Consider the following 8,048-nt stretch of genomic DNA (forward strand, 5'->3'; position numbering starts at 1 on the left):
GAACACCAGTAGTAGCTGGGTTCTCTGTGCCTTTATCACCCTCAGGAGTTAGGTATCAGCCAAAATCATTACTGCCTGTGAAAACTTGGCTAATATATTCACTGTTTCCCTATACCCATACTGGTGTGGGTGGCTACCAAACTTTAATAGCAACATGCAACAGAACACCTCACTCCTCCCCACCTGGCTGTATTCACCAAGATTTGAGATGGTGAGTGGTGCTATTGCTGAAGTGCCAAAAAGCATTTCTTATTAAGGGTTATTATGGGAATAATATAGGGAGTTTTGAGACTTATCTTTTCCTTTCCATTGTGACTGTAAATCTAATGGTATATCTGTCTGATTTTATGAGCAAATTCTGGTATGGTGGCTTTGAGAAGTGCACCCTCCAAGCCTGCTGAACATTTGACCCTGATCAGGAGGAGAAGGAAGAGGACTAAGGAGGATATGTTCGGATAGATCTCCAAACCACTATTGCCTTGGACCATACTTGGAGGGCTCATCAGACCACAATGGAGAATGGAGAGAGTGGTTGCTTCACGAGAGGCAAAAGGACTGAGAGGAGCATCAGGAAATGCACCAAAATATAATGGGGTTACTCAGATAACAAATGCAAATGCTGTGGCACATGCTTGACCTTCAGGCCCAAAGATCCCAGCAGTCTTTGCAGTCCTTGAAGAATGCCATGGTTGCTGCTTCCTACACCCTCCAACATACTATGTGGCATCCCCCTGTACATCCTTACCCTTACAACTACACACCAGGAAAGAAGGAGAGCCATAGCTACACATATACCATCCTGTGACAGCCACAGGTTGGTGTGTATATATATCCACAGCAGACCACATTGAACTACTGTTTACATACATGGACATAAATGTTTACTGTTTACTTCCATTTTCACCTGCACATTCAACAGTCATCCAGCAAATGTTAAGCTGGTAGTTGCATCTTTCCTTGATCCTGTTCAAGCAGCCAGTACCCAACTTCATGAGGCCAGGGAGCAAGAGTTAGGCTGGGTCCCTCAGAATCACTACTGGTATTTCAGCATTGTCAATGGTATTCCACTGGTCGGGAAAGAATGTCACTGCTTGCAGCTTTTTTGAAAAGTCCTGTGTTCTTAAACATGTGAGTGTCATGCACGTTCTCTAACCTTCCCACATTGATATCAGTGAAGTGTTCCCAGTAATCCACTCGCTTGCATAACTGAAAAAAGTATCACTTTTGGTAAATGTACTCAGTGGCTAAGTGGTCTGGTGCCAAAATAGCGATATGCATGCTGTATATCGCCCCACTGCAGTTTGGGAAACCTGTTGCTGCAAATCCATCACTATTTCCTGCACATTACTGAGAGTCACAGTTCTGTGTAGCAGGAGATGTTTAATGTCTTTGCACACTTGGATTACAATGGCCCCCAGTCTGGATTTGCCAACTCCAGAATGATTGTGCAAGGAGGGCTGGGGTGAGCTCAGCACACAGATCCATGAATGTGCCCTTTTGACATCTGGAAGTCCTGCAGTCACTTTTCATCATCCCAGATGTGCATCATGATACAGTTGCAACAGTCATTGCTCATTTCTCAGGCCCAGGAGCAGTCCAGCAATATCCAATTATTGTGCTCAATCATCTGAATCTTCCTCATCACAATCCTGATTCTAGCAGTACTCCTCAAGCTCTGCAAATACTGCAGAATTGTGCATCTGTATCAACAATGCACCTGAGAACTGCTGAGTCTACAAGGTCCATTCTTCTGTCCGAGATGGTGGAGACTGAAAAATACTGCTTGGGACCAAGGTAGTTTTAAAAAAACAGCACAAAAAGTATGGGATATGGAAAGTATTACAGGACAGAGAAAGTGGTATGGTGGGAACTTGACCCCCCAGCTCCCAGAAATCCCTGGACAAAACACTACTATCCCACAAAGCACTGCAAAAATGTCCCAAAAGGTATTGTGCTGAATGGTGGTATGGGGCACATTGGGATACTTACCCATGGTGATTGGGTAGTTGGGGATTGGTCCTGCTTTGAGCAGGAGGGCTGGACTAGACGACCTCCTGAAGTCCCTTCCAACCCTGATATTCTATGATTCTATGGTGCACCTCACTTTAAATCAATGTAAACTTTCCTGGTGAGTACAGAGGAACCTCAGAATTATGAACACCTTGGGAATGGAAGTTGTTCCTAAATCTGAAATGTTTATAACTCTGAACAAAACGTTATGGTTCTTTCGAAAGTTTAAGACTGAGCGTTGACTTAATACAACTTTGAAACTTAACTATGCAGAAGAAAAATGTAAACTACTTTTTAAAAAAGGGACAGCAGCATTTAACACAGTATTATACTGTATTTGCTTGCTTGCTTTGTTTTTTTTCTGCTGCTGCCTGATTGTGTTCTTATGGTTCCAAATGAGGTGTGTGGTTGACTGGTCAGTTCGTAACTCTGAGGTTCTACTGTATGAGCAACACCAACACAATCAGATGTGTGTGCACCTGAGTGATATGCAAAAATTGGCAGCTATATGTTGACATAACTTGCATTGACTGGACTTCATAGTGTATACATGGCCTCAGGTTCTATTCCATATAGTTTTATTCCATGCTTGTCAAACTGGGAGGACATAAATGTAATTTTTCAGAGGCCTGTCCTGGGTTTTGGGCTGTTCAGTATTGTCATTAAGGCCTTAGGTGATCGAGTGGTGAGTATGTTTATGAAATTTGCAGATGATACCAACCTGGAAGGGGTTGCAAACACATTGAAGGACAGGATTAGATTTCAAAATGATCTTGATAAATTGGTCTGAAATCAATAAGATGAAGTTTAATAAAGTCCAAGTGCAAAGTACTACACTTAAGAAGGCCTATATAGAAAATGGAGAATAACTGGCTAGGCAGCTGTCATAGGTTTCACTCCCACTTTGGACTTTAGAGTACAGATATGGGGACCTGCATGTGAGCCCCTAAACTGAATTATTAGCTTAGATCTGGTTTTGCTGCCACCACTCCCAAGTACTAACTCCCTTCCCTGGGTAGTCTTGAGAGACTTCGTCACCAATTTCCTGGTGAACACCGATCCAAACCCTTGGATCTTAACACAAGGAGAATTTAACCATCCCCCCTCCTTTCCCCCACCAATTCCTGGTGAGTCCAGATCCAATTCCCTTGGATTTTAATACAAGGAAAAATTAATCAGGTTCTTAAAAAAGGCTTTTAATTAAAGAAAAGAAAGGTAAAAGAAAACCCTCTGGGAGATAGCATACAAGCTGATCTTACAGACAACAAATTTAAAACACAGAGGATGTTCCCCTGGGCAAAAACTTAGTTACACAAAAATTACCCAATTTGAGTATTCCCTAATGCCCAAGACAAGTTACAAAGAAAATAAACATAAACCTATTTATTCCCTTCACTAGTACTCACTACTTGATAAGAGGCTGAATTCTGGAGTTTTTCCACTCTGGTCAAAACTGAAAGTAACCCAGACAAAGGGAACTTCCCTCCTTCCTTTTGAAACATTTTGTCCCCCCCCCCCACCATTGGTTCCTCTGGTCAAGTGTCAGCTAGGCTAGGTGAACTTCTTAACGCTTTACAGGTAAAAGAGTCATTAACCCTTAACTATCTGTTTATGACAGCAGCCATACTGCAGAAAAGAATCTGTAGATCACAAATTGAATGTGGAATCAATAGTGTGGTGGTGGTGTGAGGAAAGGCTATGTCATTCTTGAATGTATTAATTAACAGATGTGTCCTATGGGAGGCCACTGTGCTGCTCTGCTTCAAACTGGTGAGGTCTCATCTGGAGTAGTGTCCAGGTGTGGGTACTGCACTTTAAGGAAGGATGTGGATATATGGAATCAAGAGGAGAGCACCAAAACTGATTAGGGGGTTAGAAAACATGGGAAAGAGTGAAATAACTGGACATTTTATTTTAGAAGAGAGAAGGCTGAGAGGGAACATAACAGACTGATATGTAAAAGATTGTTACAGATGCTCCCTGACTTACGCAATCGTTCTGTTCTGGAAAACCTTGCATAACCCGAAATTTACAGTCGGAAATGTATATTGTGCAAGCATAAAAAACAAACAATTACAACATTTTCTGCTCTAAATCAATCTTCTTTTGCTTACGAACTGGTCCTGCACTCTTGCTATCACTTGGTCGCTTTCCAGGCATGATTTGAACGAAATAATAGGGTGAAATAACAGAAATACAGTATCACTGAAATAACACGAGACTGAGAGGCTGTGAGAGCGCGAAGCCTTCCCTTGTAGGAGATGCTACTGCTGTATTCCTCTGCACACCGCACTACAGTACAGTACTTTTCATTTCTGTATGCTACACAATATTTTCCGCCACTCAAATTTTATTTATGCCTTATGGAACTTTGTGCATAAGGTCAAATTTGCGTAAGTCAGGTCTTGCGTAACCCAGGGAGCGTCTGTATACAGAAGACCATGATCTATGGCTCCCATATTCACTCAGGGGAGAACAAGAAGTAATTAGCTGAGTTTGAAACAAGGGTGATTTAGGTTGAATATTGGGAAAAAATTTCCAACTTTAAGACTAGTTAAGTGGACTGTCTGAGTGGACTGTCATGTAAACGTGCTGTCTGGAGCGTAGTGCTGAAATTGGGCATGAATATGTGACTTGCCCATGTGACTCCAAACGCCATCTTGTTGCTGTAATTTTCCACATTAAGAACAATAGGATGCCCTCCACATGGCAAAAGCTATAAAAGGCCCTGCTTCTTACCTCTGGAGGAACTTTGCTACAAACTGAAGCTCTGAACAATGGACTGAATGACCCATCTAAGCTGTAGATGTACTCCAGAGACTTGACTTAAGCTAGCAGTTTATTCCATCACTGCTACAAGCCTGAACCAAGAACTTTGCCATTACTGTATGTAATTGATTCCTTAAAGCAATTTTAACTCTCACCTTTCTTTTTATAAATAAACCTTTAGATTTTAGACACTAAAGGATTATCATCAGCATGATTTCTGGGTAAGAGCTAAGTTATATATTGACCTGGGTCTGTGGCTGGTCCTTTGGGATCAGAAGAACCTATTATTTGATATGAGTGGTTTTAAAGGACCACTAATCTCTGAATCCAGTGTTTTTGGTGGTGATATAAGAACTGGAATACCTGAGGAAACTGCCTTTGTTTTCTTGTTAGCCAGTGTGGTGAAACAGGAGTTTATTTTTTGTGGCTGGTTTGGTATATCTTATAAAAGAATGAGCAGTTTTACATATGACACGCCTGTTAATACTCCCCAGAAGATTAGCTTTTTTTGCAACTACCTAATATTGTTGGCTCATATTCAATTTTTGATCCACTATAACCCCCAGCAGTACTACCATGTACCAACCCATTGTGTGGTTATGCATTTGATTTTTTCTTCCTTGTCGTTATTGAATTTCATATTGTTGATTTACAACCAATTCTCCAATTTATCAAGATCATTTTGAATTCTAATCCTGTCCTCCAAAATGCTTGCAACCTTTTGAGCTTTGGTGTCATGATCAAATTTTGTAAGCATACTCCCCACTTCGTTCTTCAATTCATTATTGAAAATACTGAATAGTACTGGATCCTGACTGACCACTGAGGGACAGGGACTCCACTAGATATGCCTTCCCATTTTGACAGCAAACCGTTGATAACTACTCTTGGAGTGTGGTCTTTCAACCAGTTGTGCACCGACCTTATATAATTTCACCTAGACCACATTTCACATAGACCCTAATTTGCTTATGAGAATGTCATGTGGGACTGTGTCAAAAGCCTTACTAAAATGAAGATGTATCTACTGCTTCTCCCCTATCCAGATGGTCAGTAACCATGTCTGAGAAGGAAATTAGATTGGTTTGACATGATTTGTTCTTGACAAATCCATGTGGGCTATTCCTTATAACCCTATCATCATCTAGGTGGTAACAAATTGATTGTGTACTAATTTGTTCCAGTATCTTTCCAGGTATCGAAATTAGGCTGACTTCCCAGGGTTCTCTTAGTTTCCCTTTTTTAAAGATAGGTACATTTGTCCTTCTCCAGTCCTCTGAGATCTCATCCATCCTCCATGAGTTCTCAAAGGTAATTGCTAATGGTGTCAAGATTGCTTCAGCTAGTTCTTTATATACCCTATGATGAATGTCATCATGCCCTGCTGACTTGAATATATCTAACTTATCTAAAAATTCTTTAACCTGTTCTTTCCCTATTTTGTCTTGTGTTCTTCTTGTTGTATACTTGGTCCTACCTCATTGTGTGCCTGGGGGGGGAGAGAATTGATTTAGCTGACCAAACAAGGGCCCTTTCAGCCCTATAGTTCTATGATTAAACAATGGCAAGTATTTCTTCTCTTTTCTTCTCCCCAGAGAGCGGTGTGTGTACAATGGAGTGTCTTGTTTTGATAGGGAATTTTTGGTTTTAATATACATGTTGCTATGTATTTTTTTTAAATAAAGCAAGGTCAAAGAAATGTGCCTTAGACTTGGAGTGAAAGGTGGAGAGGTTTGCAATGGTCCTTAGTTCCTGTGGAAGTTCATTCCACAGTCCTGGACCAGCTACTGATAAATTTCTGTTTCTGACACAGATGAACCTTACCCTTAGAGGCTGAAGGACTAAGATGTCCACAAATGTAATTCTGAAGAATCTATAGGTGGGATTCAGAAGAGGGACTTAGGCGGAGCATAGCAGCACCTAACTTTTAGGCAACCTACTGCTAAGTGGAATTCAAAGTCCCCTGAGTTAGGTGCCTAAGCCCCCTATATAATGCATGGGGAGATGTGGGCCCAGATTTACAAATGTAGTTGGGTGCCTAAGTAGCTTTGTGAATTTGGCTTAGGCACTGAAGAGGGATTCACAGAAGCCATCGCACAAGTAGAGAGTAAACTAGGCAGTAGGGAATGCCAAGGAGAGGAATGGGATCTAAGCCCCACCTTTCAAAGGGCCTTAGGCACCTCCCTCCAGCCTGGAATTAGGCACCTATTTATGAATCCTCAAGTGTCCAAATCAGGTCAGCCCTCTCTCACCCCCCCCCGCCCCAAAAGCAGAAATGCCACTCCCACTTTATAGCCCAGTGGTTAGAGCACTTGCCCAGACGATAGCCTAATCCCACTCTCTTGGTAGACCCAGGCTCCAGTCCCTGCTCCAATGACTAACAAAATACAACAGCGAATGCTCATTTCAAGGATAGATGAAAGTTCCTCATCTCGATCTCACACAGGGTGAGTGAAAATGTAATCTCCACAGCTTTACTAGGCAGCTAGTAAATTCAAGATTTCAAGGAAGCAGGTGCTCCAACTAGGAGGAAGTCACTAAGTGAAAAAACAACCTGAAATGATTGATGAAAATATTATTCAGCCAGCACATAAAAAAGTGTACCTAATGCTAAGTTTAGCTTTGCTAATGCAGTTTCCAAAATATGGTGGCATTTTGCTTCTTTTGCAGTATCCTGACCTTTTTGTTCCTTTGTTCACTACTTTCCAGGTGTGCAGAAAAATGTTTAGGCTGCAAATTTTAATGAAAACATTTTATTTTTAAATTAAAAAAAGGGAAAATAATTTTCATGGAATACTTTAACCATTTATAGCCATTACTTTATCACAAGTTTTGATCAGTGCTTACTTTTAAACTACTGTAACATAATAACACAGATGACAGAAATAAATCTGTTCAAGTCTGTGGCTCCCATTAGTGCAGTTCCTTGCTTCTCAGTTGTGCTTTACAGTGCACTATGGGTCTGCTTAACGTTTACCTTTTCATTTTTTGTATAACACTTCATTTGTTTTCTTAGTGCATTGTAATTACTGCTTTTCTAGGATCTGATCCAAAGTCAATGGAAATACTCCCATTAACTGTAATGGACTTTGGATTTGGCCCCCAATATTACTCTTGTGCAATTCAAGATGAGTATTTTGATCTATGGAACCCTTATCATTTGTGTCCTTAGCTCTTTGGAGAGTCTCTCATCTTCTCTCTCTATATTTGAGCTAAAAGCGTTCCCAGATTTACCAAGATCCTGCTCCTATTCAATTCACTGGACACTT

This window comes from Trachemys scripta, chromosome 2 (assembly GCF_013100865.1).
Source record: "Trachemys scripta elegans isolate TJP31775 chromosome 2, CAS_Tse_1.0, whole genome shotgun sequence".
Lineage (NCBI taxonomy): Eukaryota > Metazoa > Chordata > Testudines > Emydidae > Trachemys > Trachemys scripta.